The 16,390-nt window shown below is 34.2% G+C and overlaps 1 protein-coding gene across 3 annotated transcripts in view; it reads left to right on the top strand.

Moving 5' to 3' along the window:
* IQCM (IQ motif containing M) overlaps positions 1-16,390 on the top strand; it is a 412,415-nt gene that overhangs the window by 90,628 nt on the left and 305,397 nt on the right. For 2 of the 3 annotated variants that reach the window (XM_016144555.2, XM_036234284.1), the window contains one exon: positions 15,178-15,389. The gene's annotated coding sequence lies outside the window, so the exon portion shown is untranslated. Of the gene's footprint in view, positions 1-15,177; positions 15,390-15,918; positions 16,011-16,390 lie in introns of all 3 variants that reach the window. The other variant, XM_036234285.1, reaches the window with a different exon arrangement.

Raw genomic sequence — 16,390 nt, 5'->3', positions numbered from 1 at the left:
TCCGGAATTGCCAAAGATCCCCAGGGGGTAAGAATTACTCCTGATTTAGGACTGCTATTTGACATCGATGATACAGGAGAGGAGAACGACCTAAGATAAGGTCCCCATCCTGAAGATATAATAACATGTGTATTAAAATAAGGTACAAATCACAGTATATAGTCTATTTGCCATTAAGCCCAGCCAAACTGAGATAACCCATCAGAAATAGCTACAACATTATTTTGGTATTCTAGGTCTGGCAACTGTGCAACATTTGATAGTTTTGCATTTGATGTTGCATTTGAATACAACACTGAGAATGATAAAGTCTTTTGATGTAGTTTAATACTTGGCATTTATAAACACTAGAGTTTTAATCATAGACAACTATTTTTATACTGTTATACGATGTTAAATATTTTAGGAAATGAAAAAATAAGGAATGTTCATCCTTCAGTCAACTTGTATTGATTCTTTTAAATCTAACATGTTAAAAGTAGAATCTTTTTATGAATCCTTTTACTATCTTCTGTGGTCAGATTTGGTGTTCTTTACGAAGGAGCTTAGTCTGTGCTCCTGTTTAAACTAGAAAAGCTCAACTTGGCATAAGCAGTGTGACAGTAGTAGACAATAACCATCTAGTACATCACAAAGAAATATTCTGACTCCTGAATTCTTTTGTTGTCTAATGAAGACAGGCATATGCAAGAAGTAGGAAATAATCACAGGGTCGATAGGATCTAGAGAACTATTGGTTATTCTTTACTTACTTGGAATTGATTTTAATAATTTAAAACAATGTAAAGCTGGATAAAGATTAAATAAAGGAAGTATACAGGGATTAACTATTATTAAACAACCAAGATCATTATAACTTTGTGGCAGTAAATTTTTTAGAAGTTTTTTGGTGCTTAAATAGTAGTTAAATAGTATCAATTCATTTTCTTAAAGCTTTTAACTTATTCTGCAAGATACATTTTTTTTTCTCTCATGGAATTCATCCAAACAAATTTTATCAGTATTTGATAAAATTATAGTAATTTTTTTTTATTTTTTGCTTAGAGAAATTGAGGTATATAGTCAACAATGTTTTCTGTTTTATAAGAGAGGAGAATGTTCTTAGTTCTTCTTAGAGTTCTTTGCCTTGTAGGAAAGAGAGCAAATGACCTCAGAAGAAAAAAAAAATTAAGATGTACGTTCTGAATATACCATATTGTGTATAAAAAACAATTAAGTCACCCTGGTCAGTGTCTGATTTTAAGTACTATTGCATCCTCATGCCACTTCAATTATAAATGACTTTCCCATGTACCTTTGTAAGTTGACTCACTTATTTGGGCTATTTAAAAATTTCTCTTTAAAAGTTGAAGCATTTTGCCAAATTAAATATATTTAGTGTTAATGCTGAGCTGTAAATATTACTATCAACAGAGACCAATGCTTCTTTGAGAGGCTTCTTACAAAGAGAAAAGTATATATATATATGCTATTTTCCAAAAGTAGGACACTATTGTTTTTGTTGCTTTCTTTTAAAAATCAACTCTATCTCTAAATCATGTTTTTAGATACGGAATTTTAGAGTGTAGTTGGTCACAGACATATTTAATTTCTTGAAAGATGCATATTGAATGAGGCATGAGAAAAGTCCCAGTTTTAAATTGTAGTAATATGATTCAGATTTTAAAGTGGTAATATATAGGATGTACGTGAGCATTCTATATTTTTTATATTGGATGGTCTCTGTCTGTTGAATCAAATGCTAATGATAGACCAAAGAGATATATCAAAGAAATTCAGAGAAATAATTTTTAACTGTTCCTAAGTGAGATGGAAGAGAGGCAGATAGTGATTGTTAGAATAACTATTCTGGACACCTGGTTCATACCTGTGATTTGTTACAAAAAAAAGCTGTCATGGAGTTCTAAAAACATAACTCAAAAATATTATCAATCTATTCTTTTGGACTGATTAAATGTAAAAACATCACTTTGTCCATCTCGATTAATTACGCTTTAACCTTAAGATAATTCGCTTGATAAAGATTGGGTTATTCTTTCAGAACAGGTTGTGAATACAATTCTGGTAATGAGAGATCATCATTTTCTAGAGCCGTTTCCAGTATAGAATTGCTAATTACATGTTTTCAAGTGGAGGAAGTTATAGGTTTCCCATGTAATTTCTCATATGAAAATAACATTATCATTTTTGAGTGAAATTATTTGATCAGAATCTGATGGTAATGTGCACTTCAGTATTTCCTCTTAGAATGTTTTGTGATTTTAAAACAATTCTATTTGAGAAGTTTGGTTAATATGCAAACGATTTTATTCTGATGAGTATTAAAGAACCTAGGACCTAGGCTCTGTCTCATTTTCTGTATCTTCAGTTTATCAAAAGGGTCTCCTGTTTATTTTTAGAAATGTCAATCTGAATTTAGAAGGTTCTTTTCAGCTGCCTCCTACCATGAAGGCGACTCTTTCATGTGCTTGTGAAGCCTGTGGACCCCAGCATGTTCCTAATGAATTGCAGATTTTCAATTCCTGGGAGGTTTGTAATGAAGTTTTGGGGTTCTAAATGGGTCAGAGCAGATTTTGTACTTTGTCAGGTTGTAAGAAATTCAAGAGGCAATCTGTGCTAAAGACTCTAGAATAATAATTTTGACACCTGCTGGTTTCTTTGTTGTTTTCTAAGGAGAGAAAAACATTATTGAGGACTAACCAATGAAAGAGTTATTTAAAGGTATTTCTTATTGAGAGATGGATCATTTAGCTCCAGCTCAGTATAAAGGTGATTCGGACAAGATTCTAGTAATTAAAGTAAAAAACCCTCTATTCGGCTCAGAGATTTGGTACTATCTAGATGTGTGTTCTACATAAAATTAAACATGCAGAGAAACCATCCTGAAGCACGCCAAACTCATTTCTTTCTCAAACTTCCATAGATTTGGTTGGTAAGATGGAGAAATATTCTTGAATTATATTACCGATGATTTTTTCTCCTGTTTTCTCTGCCTTGAAATCTGCTTTCCAGTTGTCAAACCTCCTAAACTGGTCTCCTACCTTCATCTCTCTCTCGCGCTCGCTCTCTCTCTCTCTCTCTCTCTCTCTCTCTCATTTTCTCACCCTCTCTCTCTAAATCTCTTTGTCCTTTTAATCCACTTTCTGAGAGATTTCTGTGATTTTTATCTTCTAACTCTTATGTTGATTTTTAAATTTCTTCTATTATGCTTGTTTAGTTCCTAAAAGTTCTTTTTTTGGTTGTTTTTCAAAAGTTCCTTATTTGTGGCATTTGTAGTCTGTCGTATCATAGCTATCTTGGTTTATTGCTCTGTTTTGTTTTTTTTTTTTTAAAGTTATGTTCTTCCTGATGATCTCTGTGTCCTTCAAGTTGCTTTTTAAATAAGTTGTTTGTTTTGGCCTATCTTTCCTAAATAGGCGAATAAAAAAGCTGATTGGAAGCTATGAGCATTTCAGCAAAGTCAAATTTGAGCTTTACTGTGAAAGCCCTCAGAGGGCTGTTGATTAGGTTTGTCAAATTCCCTAGAGAAATGTGTTCTAATTTCCTTTCTGGTGGGAAAAGTTCTAGGTGTCAATCTTCTGGTTCTAGGAGGCTGCATGAGGTAGAAAGAGGATAGCTCAATACTTGACATTCTATATGTACAAATACTTAATCCCCTCATTTTCAGGAGGGTTCTCACATCCTTAATTGCTTCCTGTACCCCCACTTTAAAGACTTTGTTTTACCCTTTTCAGATTTCAGTGGGAATGGCGGAGGTGGAAGGGGGCAGGGGTGAGAGACAATACTCACCAAGTAGAGAAGGGGAATTTAACCAATTCTCAAATAGCTTTTATCCAGTTCTTTTCATTTCAGGTTCTCACCTGGCCACTCCCCTCATACCCACTTCTAGAGAAACTGGTGCTACCAGTTGCTGAACATTTCGGGGAATCTGTTGTATAACTAGTTAGTTTTTGGCTTTTCCCACTGCTCACGTCAGATTGAGCATTACTGAGTGTGGCAATTCAATTACTACTTGTGCAGCTGCTTGCCACCTTCTAAAATTTAGTTGCCATTGTCTCCTCTTTGTTTCTTTCCATTTTTGTGGATTCATGTCTTTAAAAAGAGGCCAAATTAGACACATTTGTTCAATATGTCATCTTGCCCTAAAACACTCTATTCAAATGTACCTTTGAATGGAAAGCTATACTTTCGAATGGGATACTTTTAGAAGATAGATCTTAAACTACACAGGCTCTGGTGTAGAAAGCTTCCTTAGCTGTGAAGAGGGATTTTTTTTTAGTGAGGGGTTAAAAGGAAAAATATATCAATTAGAATTTATTGTTTTTCCTGTAGATATTACAATCATGTCTTTCTTGTGTGGTACTTTTCAATCTAACCACCTTGATGAATTTTGAAAATTAAGACAAGGTATAATATTTTAATACAGTGAAAAAGTTTACAAAGGGCTAAGTATTGCCTGAGATTTCTGTAGAAAGATGCTTGGCATTCTGAAACATTAATGCAGTTGACCCATAACCAGGATCAAGTTGCTGATTGTTCAACTCTTAGGGCAAAGTAAAATGCTAGAGGCTTCTATCATGACCAGAGAGAGGTCTGAGTTGCCACCTTGCTATAGGGGAAGGCAAAGTTTATAGTTAGCCAGAGTGGAGGACCAGCTTCAGTTTACATCAGTCAAACCGAGGCACAGAATAAACAATTTCTTCTCTGTGCATTTCATACCTGGTTATGTATAAATCAAAGCATAAAAGGAGTTATAATTACTTCTGAACTATTTTATCAACAATGAAGATATGTCAGCATTTTAATTATTAGTGCTATTCCAAAATTTTTAGATAATATGTAGTTACACTTTAAGAGGATGCTCTATAAATCATATTTGGAGAATAGAAGTTTTAACTATCACTTGAGGGGTGTGTGTGAGTGTGTGTGTGTGTGTGTGTGTGTCTGTGTGTGTGTGTGTGTGTGCACGTGTGTGTGTAGATGATCTAGAAGGTAGGACAAATGAGATGGGAAGCTGAATTTTACCATGAAGTTTTTAGAGGCTCCTCTGCCATTATGTTCTCATTCGCATCTTTACAATATGAAGTTATATCATATATTTCAGGTGCTCATTCCCATCCTCCAATTAAAAGTTAAAAAAAAAAAACACATCTAAAAAGAGTATCGGTGAGGTCATTTCCAAATGGCAAAGGATTTGACATTTGTCATGGTGATCTTTGGCGTTCAAGAACGGCCCTTGGGAATCTGACTCCAAGTTAAAAGCAGCATTTGTATTTCTCAGTTCACCCAGAAGAGCAGTAAACTATCCTTCAACTTTTGCAGTCTGTTTCAGAGTCAAATGCTCTCCTTTGAGACTACTTTGCTGCTCATTGATTAAACTGGAAAAGCACATTTCAACCGACATTTTATTCTAATCAGGAACGGAGGCCGAGTAGGGGGCCACCAACAGGGATAACTTAAGGGACACTCAGAAAGCCTATCTATCAAAATATATCTCTGTGAAAATAGCCTAAATAGTTCTCCCTACTTTTTTGAACTGTTTCAAAATCTGCCCATTACAAATTCTCTTAGACTACAGTGTCTTCTTTTAAAATAAAAACATCCCAGGGAGGGTTAAGTAGTCTATTAATTAATCATTTATAATCCAACTTAGTTTAATAAAATTGCTTTTCTCTAGCTCATGGATGGTTTATTGGGGGACAGAAAGAGAGAAAAGGGAAGTGCAGCCCCTGGGGTTCAGTGTGAGGCCAGTGTAAGGCAAACCTGAGCAGAAGTCACTAAAATGGGCTCACCTGTGACATCCAAAGGCGGCATGAGGGCACCGAATGCCTGTGATTGTGAAGAAGAGATGCAGGAGGTAGAAGAGTGAAGAAAGAAACGTGGAGAATGACAAAGACAAACTAGACATTGTAGGCCAGTTCTTTTCCTATAATAAAGAGCTTTATGTTAATATTATTGAGTAGCAAGGAGAAATGGCTTTGTATTTTTGCTTGTAATTTGTGTTAGTTTTTGGGTAATATATATCTTAATATTTTGGAAAAGAAAATATAGACCCTTAAAATCAGACAAGCTGTATTAGAATAATACTGTAAAACATATATACTACTATTATATTTTATTCATTAAATAGTTGTTTAAACAATTAAACACATGCTTAATTCAATTAAACATCATTCATTAAACTTCCATTAATTAGAGGAAAGCAATTTAATTAAACTATTTGTATTTTAAACTTCAAGGAATAAATAATTAGTGTTATGAGACTAATTATTGTCAGAAGCAAAGGGGAGATCTCAGAATCATTAAGTAAAGAAATTCTATAACTGTCAATTGAAAGAGATATTTCAGAGATATATTTTTTCTCTTTGTTTTGCTATGTGGCAGGGATAATGCAATGTAGTTGTGTCCTTGGTAGGCTTGAAAAATATTTTAGTTTAAGCAAGTGTTTCTATTTTTTTTTTTTTTAAAGCTTGTTCTAGATTGTAAAGCCTCTGAAATACAATCTATTTATTTTAGGAATTGTTAGGCTTATTCTGCTTATAGAACAGCATATGTGAGTAGAAAAGCAAGCTAACGTATTCGTGGTTAATCACACCCATGGGTTACTGACAGTTATACAAGAGTCCAGACGCCGCCTACCACTTTTGAGGTTTTATCTTAATTATAGATGTATTATCTATGAGGAAATAAATGATCTCATTCATGCCAGTTTTTCAAAATCAAATCTGGAAGGTCAGAAGCTACAGCTTCATATGTAGTAGCTACAGCGACAATATAATTTATCAAAATCCAAAACTAGATCGTTTCGAGAGTAAAAGGTCATGTTCAAAATATATTCAAATGTTATCCATCTGTTCTGTATCTATGCCCAGTTTAAACGTTATCACTTCTGGCCTTTCAGTTCAGTGCTCTTTCTTCCTATAGCGTGCAATCTGAAGTTAAGTCCATCTAAAGAATTTTTAAATTTCAGAAACTTTTTTTCAGTTTTAGAATTTTTCTTTAGTTCTTTTTTAGTTTCCATTTATCTTTAAAATACTCCGTCTCTTCAGCTATTTTCTCTTGCTTCTATTGAATACATATTCTTTTGATTATAAGTTGTGTGCCTCTTCGTAGATTTTGCAGTTAAAAAAGTTGTATCCTGTACATTGTTTACTAAAGAACAATAAAGGCTAAAATGTCTACATTTAATCTATATCTAGCTATATGTATCTTAACTTTTTAATTTATCTTTTTACTCCATTATTCTCTTGACTTTATCTTATAGCTCTTTCATTGAATTTTAATTGTAATAATTAAAATTTTTAATTTTTCTTAAAATCTTATTTTCTAATTACTCCCCTACTCCCTGGAAGCTTGTTTTTATTATACAGATGCAATGTTTCTTAGATTTTTTTCTTGTGCTATTGATTTTCCTCAAATGTATGGTAATATGTTGTTATTCATTTTTACTTATTAATGAGGAAGTTTGGTTATTATAACTCATTGGCATAGCTTTCCTTTGCCATTGTGTACCTCTGTTTTCCATGAATGAGAGAGTTCTGGATAAACTATGTGTGTGTACTTGAGTAGACATGTTGACTGGTAGATAGGCTTGAATTTAAGATGTGCACTAAATAGTAGACAGTCTGGTGTTTTCCTTTGGAGAATAGCCCTTCCAAGAAAAATCATTTAAATTCTTTAGAGATGGGCTGTGACATATGGTATTTCTGCCAGTTGTCTGAAAGTGAAAGTGGGAGGGACTTACTCAGCTGTTGACTACTCGGTTCTTTATTCAGATGTCCTCAATAGAGCTATACAGCCTATTCTTGCCTTCCACACCTCTAGCCAAGTTGTTAGAAACTGTCTCAGTTCTCCCATGGGCAAAACAGACCCATGTTTTGTGTAGCCCTCATCTGCCATCCCAGGTTTTGTCTTCACATATTGTCATCGCAATAATTCAATCTTTGTCCTGTCTTCTCTAAATCCCTTGAACTCTGTTTTTCTACCTCATTCAGTTTTTGTTATACTCCCTTTCTAGATTTTAAGATGTCATTTCAATGTGATTTGAGAGAAAGAAAGGTAAATGTTCTTGCTCAGCTGCTATCCAGCCTTAATAGCTTGCATTTTGAATGTTGTCTTGTTATTTAAATGTTTAGGCTTTTGCCTGTTTGGGGTGTTTAAAGAATTTTAGGAGCATTGAAAGCAGGTTTTAATATTTTATAGCCCCCCCCGCCCCTTCTTATCCCTTATAGATTCTGCCATAGACTGAATACTGGACAGTCCCAGTCAATACCTGTTGAAGGACTACATCTTAAAACCCATTAGCGTGAAACCATAACTGCAAGTATTATAACCGAGCATGTGAAAGTTTTGTGGTAAATTTGTGTTCTGGCAAAAGTGGAAAAACTAAAAACCAAATTGTAATATCCACATTTAAAGCAATACATGCATTAAGTGAATTTCGCTTAAAACAATTGTGCCCGATTTTTATAGTTATGAAATAGAAAAGGGTAGGAGTGAGTTAGAAGCTGCTGACCTTAGAAGGAAGAGGCACTAGAAGGAGTAAAGCAAAAGAACTGGCAGTGGGGAAGGAGGTGCCTCAGGGTAAAGGGTAAAAAAGGAAACTGTATTGTCTCTTGCTTCTGTTTTTGGCACGGAAGAAACTTTGACATAGCTCTGAGCTTGAACACTAAGAACTCAAAACTATAAAAGAAAAACAAATTTGAATTTTTCTAGGTGATCTAGGGTATAAATGCCGTCCTCAATTAGAAGGTAGCATTTTATATCAGTTTCTTTTTATACAAGCTTTTTATACTGGGTATCTACTTTTTATACTGGGGAAGTGTTTCTGTGAACTAGTAAGGAAATGCAAACCTCTCTTAACACGTCTTCATTAGGCTGAAATTCCATCAAGGGATTTGTGCTGACCTCATAAGTAATGAATGTGAAATTTAATTTTCCAAAGTCACAGATGCCCAGTCAAGGATACAGAAAATTTATGTATCTGTTTGGGATAGTCTCCTGCATATGAACATTGCTTCAGGACTGAAATGCATGGGGCCCAGTGTACAGCCTGTTTTTACGCCAGGGCTGAAACTTCTGAAAGCCTGTGTTCCCCTGAACGCCTTGGAGACCAGTCAGTTGTGTTACTGCCTGACTTACTGTGATTTTGCAGCATCATTTGCATTGTCCATAATTTGGTTTGATTGTTTGCTTTCTAATCCCTGGAAATGATCTAATGAAATAAAAACAGTGAGCATGGCAGACAGTTATAGCTTCTGTTTATAAATACGTTGTGTACCAATAATAATAAAAAAGAAAGAAACTGATGACGTATTAAAGATTAAAGCAGAGAGTACTGATACGTTAAAATTTTCTATCATTTGAAATTCACCTACGATGCATTTTGGGAACAATTAAACAAAAATATTTTTAAAAATCTATTTCCTTCCTATAGTTCTCTAACCTTCCAGTGATGAACTGGCCCAAACCTCTAATTTTATGAACATTATAGTATCCTTTTTAATTATAATACTCTCCAATTAGCACTACATAATACATTATATTTAATTTTAATTTTCGTGGAATTACAACATAATTGTATTAATAGCTTACATTATCAAATGTTTAAAAATGCATATTTTCATAATTACATATGGCTAAATTTTCTCAAGTAATTAAAAAAAAGTTAATCTTTTAATTGAATAATAACTGTGGCCTTCCCTCTGATGTTAATGCAACCCATACTATTCAGTAGAGAACTGAAATGTTAAATCATGCATTAAAAATTGCTAAGAGTATTTCATTACCAAACCAATTCTGCAATATCCAGACTTATGGAAAATGTTATTCACCTCTTGGGGAAAACCCTTGGCAGAAAGTTGAGTTTTGGTTGGCATCCTATTTGCATCAGTTTAGTCTCTGGTTAGCTTGTTCTTGATGTCGGTGTATACACACTCTCTTCACATTGTGGAAAGAAAAACAACTTTAGTTCTCAACCCATATCTATTTTTCTACTGGTGTTTAATCTCTGTGTTGAGTTTAAGGTTTAGGATTCCAGTGTGATAGTTTAAATATGTACTGTTTGCAGTAATGACAGTTTCCAAGTGATCTAATGGGATTCTTGAGTTTTGCTTCTTATTTTATTATTGGCTCTTCATCTAAACATCCCTGTGGTGTGAAATAAGGACATCATATATATTATGGTTATGTTTCTGATGTGCAATGAACCTTCTAGAATTCTCAGGAATTCAATAGCATGACTGCAAAATGCACATTAAATTTTTTTTCTAGGTTTGAAAAAGAAGATAATTAGAGTCAATGAAAGACAGATGGAGAAAAATAACAAAAGACAGTGATAAAATTTAGTCAATAGTGTTACCTGCAAAAGCTATTTCTATGCAATGAAATATGAAGCATACATCTCATTACCAATCCTTTTATTGAAATTTTTGGTGTCTAAACAAACTTATTTGCACTTTATATATTGCTTTGCTTTTTAATTACTGAAGGTTTGATGATCTAAAATAACCATTGCTCTTTCTAAAATAAAGTCAATGATATAACATATAAGAGAATATTTAGTATAAATTCACAATATTTGTCTTCATTTTAACATTGAGATGATTAATTTAAAAGATAAAGACCATTAAAATTAGACAGCTGAGTTACTTACCTCAAGTCATCAGACTTTATTAGCATCAATGCTAGAATTGGCATCTGTTTAATTGATATTACAGGGTGTGCACGAGTGTATGTTTTTCCTTGGCATATAGCCTGACCCCTGCTTTATCTCAGAGTGGAATTTATAGTTGCTGAGATGTGCTGTTTCACTGCTATTTTTGATATGATATTATTATTTCAGCCTATATTCCAGGGAGAATTCCATTCTTAATTATGAAAGGACCCTCCCACTTAATCTTAATTTATCCTTTAAATTAGGTACCAGACTATCATTGCCCAATTACCCTAATAAGTTATATCATATGAGTTAATCACTCTTCTAACACTTCAGGGTTTCTAGCATCAGAGAACACATTATATTTTAGTTTATCCTTTTATGTACCTGATTCATAGGAGAGGTTATACTTAAGTGGTTTTATTGGCTAGACTCTTTAAGTCAAAGTATCATTCACTTTTTCCCAAATATAAAATGAATACTTGAATGGTGGTGGGCCTTAAGAAAGAAATGCACATGTATGTTTGCCTACTATGTGCTTTTTAAATCTCCACAATTAATTTATGGTATAATTAGGTTAAGTGATTATTCCTAATATAACTATGAAGAGACTAAGATTTAAGATTTAATTACTAAAGACTTAAGGTAGGTGACCAACCCAAAGTTATACTGGGTAGTAAATATTAGAGATGGGATCTGAAGCTAGGTCTTTCTGACTGCAGAGACTTTGCTCTCACCAACTAACAAATGTTAACCCCTGAAAAGGCAATGGGTTCCTGGGAGATAGTTTATGTAAGCAGTAAGTAGATTCAGTAAAAATAGTCTGTCCTCTTGATAAATTTACAGTCTCATTAGGAAACATGGATAGTTTTTAAAATATATATTCATATTGAAAGTACGGCTGCAACTGTGATAAATGCTCTGAAGGAAGAAAACACAGTTCTATGGGCTCTAGCAATGTTGACTGAAGAAGCCTGAGCTGAGATTCGGGAAGGTAGAGTAGGGATTAACCGTTGAGCATTCAGGAAGGAGTTTTGCGGAAGAAAGAGCAAGTGCAGAGACCCTGTGGAAGGAGAACACATGACGCTTTAGAGATAAAAATGTAGGGCAAGACAGTGAAGTGAAGAAGAAAACTAGGGGGAGGGTATAGTTTTGGGAGTCAGGGGAGAGGTACAAGGTAAAGCTGGCCTTTTTAATGTGTTTTCCTCTTTATACGAAGAATAATGACATGATATTTGTAATTAATGGGGGGAGGTGTTTATGAGAATATCATGCAGTTAAGCTCTTTAGTAGCCTCCAAAGATATGGTAGACCTTGCCATTATCAATTTTTTTGAATATGTTTGCATAAACCCTCTAGTTGGGTTTCTGTTTCCTCTTCGCTTGCAACTTGCTAACACTTTAGTGAGGTTCTTTAAGATTTCCAGCTGAGATAATATGTGTGAATGTCCTGTCTAGATCTTTAAAGTACTGTATATCAGGTATTATTATAAGTTGTAGCTTGGTATTCAGTATCAATTGAGTGTAACTAGGCTATTCCCACCCACTTGCATGGACAATAGATAGCTTTCTTCTTTCTAACATCCTAAATTCCCTTATGGTAAAGAGCACAGTGTTCATTTTTTAGTTGCAGAACTGACTGGGTGAGTGAGGACTGGAATTTGAATACCAAAAAGGCATCCTCAGTGGTAGGAGTGAGGCCCAAGTCTAGAAGGTTGAAGGGAAATTATCAGAGGGAGCTATATGAACATCAGAAACATACCAAAGGGAATAAGAGGAAGCCATGGATCTTCTGGCATTAGTCAAAAGCATATTACACCAGTGGTCCCTGACCTTTTTGGCACCAGGAACTGATACTCTTGAGAATCTAATGCCTGATGATGTGAGGTGGAGCTAAGGTGATGATGCTAGCACTGGGGAGCAGCTGCAAATACAGATGAAGCTTCTCTCACTTGCCTATTGCTCACTTCCTGCTGCAAGGCCCAATTCCTAACAGCCCACAGGCTGGTACTGGTCCATGGCCAGGGGTTGGAGTTCCCCCGCCTTAGAGTAATAGCTGGGTAATTTTTATTCTCAACTTTGCCCTGGGGTGTTAAACAAAGAATGCACGAACACAATTATTTATTAATTTCTAGATAGATTCTATTATGGTATGTAGAGAGGAGGGCAGAAACACAATACATTGTCCCTGGTTATTACTTATGTTACCCTAGGCTACTTGTGAAGGCAGGCATTTAGAGGGCATGTGTCAAGAGGTATATACTCTTACCACCCAGTGGGTAAGGAAAGTATGGGATCACAGGAGTCTGGGGATAGGCAATAGTTGCAAGTTGAGGACAATGATGATGTCTGTATTCATGGCACTGAGCACAAGTGTAGAAACTAGCCAGGATTCAATGAAAATTTGTTGAAAGAATGAATGGATGAAAGAGCAGTGGTTCAGGGTTCGGGTCATACAGAAAAAAGAAACTCAGGAGTAAGAAAGACTTGGAACTGCAATACAATGTGGTTTTTATTTTGAAGAATGCAGCAGGAATTCAGTTATTAGGTTCACGGAACAAAGTCAATAAGGGGCCAGCAGCACGTCTGAATTAATACAGAATTGTTGATCTAGAGACCTTAAATTCTTCAGGATTTGAAATCTGGGTGCTGGCTCAACTCGTAGTTGGGGAATCAGAGTTCTAAGATTTAAGAATTGGAGGGGTGAAGGAGTGAGTCATCATAGTAGCAAACCTCTTCCTAAACTGATTTTCTGGTTTAATCAGCAAGAGTTATTATTTTTCTTTTTTCTTTGTTTTGTTACTTTTTTTTTTTGAGTATACAACTTTTATATGCACATTTACACATACACTAAAAATATATTACATTTCTAGATTTATCCTTTTGAGTGAACCCTTAAAATGTATCTTTTTTATTAACTTTATTGGGGTGACATTGGCTAATAAAATTATATAGGTTTCAGGTGTATAGTTTAATAATACATCATATGTATATTGCATTGTGTATTCACCAACCAAAGGCAAAGACAGGGAGGGAGGGAGGTTACTAAAGATAAAAGGGGTCAAATATATGGTGATGCAAGGAAATTTGACTTTATGTATTTTGTATTACTTTTTGCTTGTATTAATACTTTTATATCTGCTGTACATTCTATTCATTAGGCTAGTGCAGCAAATAGGTGTGAAGCTGAACAAGCGTTTCTCTCTCTCTTTTTTTCTTCATATCCTTCAGGTTCATAATGTTTAGCACAGAGGTTTTGGTAAGGAACCTGGTTTCTTTATTCTGACAGGTTTTATCAAATAGGAACATAGTAGTCTCTGATGAGTATTTTAGCACATGAATTCCAGATACTCCAAAATTAAAGGATAGTAGTATCACAGTGGTTTTGTAGATACTATACTTTGATCTATGTATGACGTGCCTGTTAGCCTTGGATAATGAAAATCCAGTTTTCGAGTACCAAATATTCTTTTTATCATCTTTCATTACAATTTCTCTGTTGTTCCTTAAAGAACTACATGACATATATTTTAAGTCCAGGTGGTTTGGGTATATCTTCAGGATATAAGAGTAAGGATACAACCTACTTCTGACCAAAGAGAACATTGTGATTTTGTTCAGGGATGGGCATGTGGGCCAACTCAAGACCTCAGATCCAGTGATATTTTATCCATGGGCCTTTGCTAAAATTAAGGCAATCAGAGTATACTGAGTTCTGACAATGTGAACCTCGAATTGTCGGAAGCTATCTTTTCATTGTATATAGGAATCTTGCTGGGGTTGGAGATAACAGATAAAGGCTGAGAGATGGAAAGAAAGATAAGGAGTCCTGATGAAATTTTCAAGCCCCTACATTTAGCTATACCTGAAATGTTTTACTTTGGACATTTTATTGCATGCGCCTCTATATTCCCCTTTTGTTGATCTGAAGTTGTACTTTATGTTCTTCAACTTGCTGGAGAAAGAGATGCAATTTTTTTTTTTTTTTTGTCTATTGAAGGCAGGCAATACAAAATTACTCATATTAGAATATTAAATGTGATAGATGAAATAAAAATTAAATTTTACCAAATATCAAATTATGCATTTCCTGAATGATTAAATTGGCACTGTTAGGATGAGTAGTCTAAGGTAATGTAGTTATATAGAAATAATTAGTACAAAGAGCCATATTGGTTTGATGAGGTATTTTTTTTAATCAATGGCTCTTTTTTACAGTACCTTTTTTTTTTTGCTTTTTAGTAATAAAAAGACACTTTCTAACATTCATGTAATTAAAATGTTTATTTCTTGATCAAATTCTTGCCCTTTTCTGCATCATGTGATTGATAAATTTGAGCAGATATTTGCTTGAGAGGTATCGATTACCAGAAAGCAATATATCATGACCTGCTGACTAAAATGCTGATCACTACAGCCATCTCTTTAATGAAGATATATATATATATATATATATATATATATATATATATATATATATATATACTGATACAATGATTCATCTCTGAATTTTAAAACTAGGCATACTAAGGGATGAACCCAGATAAATATGCTGACACATGCCAGGTTGGCGCTAAGAGCCCAAGGATCGGATGGAAGGTTTGCCAGTGAACAATATGGAGAATAAAGAGAAGACTCAAAGGATTCAATTGGCTCTCTTCCTTCAGTTTCCAGCAGAAAAACAGTAGACAAAACCATTGGAATCCTCTGCTGCTTTTCCGTTCAGCTCCAAGGTATGCTTATATTGAAAAATTTCCTTGCGAAAAATATAACTGGTAAGTCAATTTATTCAAACAGGTAAATAATAATATGACAGTGGGTATCTTCATTGATAAATAATATAAATTTACTAGTCATTCAGGAGTTTTGTTTATATTAAAGGAGTCTAAATATAGCTTGGTGATTTAAAAATTATCTTAAAAATGTCTAGAAGTTATGAATTTTAATCTGATACACCTGAGAATTTTTTACACTTACTGAAATCAGCTTACTAATTTCCTTGTTTAAAAAGTGAAACCAGAGGAGAAATATTCTTAAGGATGGTGGGGGATATGATTTCCATTGCATCTACACTAACATATTTAAAGAACAATTTAAAATTCTATAGATAGATTTTGGAAAGCAGATTTAAGTTATTTGGGTAATGTATGCAAAGCACTCTTGTAAAGAATATAGTCTTAATGATACAGTAAGGCTAATTTGATCACATTATTCTTTATGTTTGACAGCTTTTAAGATGTCTTTTTTTCTTGTCCATTTTAGCAACTTTATTTTGTAGGAAAAAATACTTCACTCACTTTCAGGACAAGTATAATCCCAGTTGTCTTCTTGAAGCCAGAATTGTCTAATATCTCGTAAGGACACAAATCCATTCTCTCCTTTTGTGAATGTTGGCCTGATATTATCCTCTCCATCAATATTCTCTAACAATTATATGAATTGATTAGCTGGCTTTCTTTAAATATCTGTTTTTTTTTTTTTTTCAGACAAAAGTTGTAACTGTTTTCCAGTTTCTCCACAGCTACACTGGGGTATAGATAGATACCATCCTTTTAGACCCCAATTTCTCAAATAAATCTTTTAACCCATTTTTCTCCACTGTCTCACCAACTCAATCACTGCTTAACATCTTGTAATCTGGCTTTTCCATCTGTACTTTGTGGAAGCTATACTGGTCTACCAATTACTAAACCAAGTAGCCTTTTCTCAGCATTCTGGCCTATTGAACTTTCTG

The sequence above is a fragment of the Rousettus aegyptiacus genome, unplaced genomic scaffold (genome assembly GCF_014176215.1).
Source record: "Rousettus aegyptiacus isolate mRouAeg1 unplaced genomic scaffold, mRouAeg1.p scaffold_m13_p_16, whole genome shotgun sequence".
In the NCBI taxonomy this organism is placed as follows: domain Eukaryota; kingdom Metazoa; phylum Chordata; class Mammalia; order Chiroptera; family Pteropodidae; genus Rousettus; species Rousettus aegyptiacus.
Note: the sequence above shows the minus strand (reverse complement) of the source record. Positions and strands in the feature narration are given on the sequence as shown.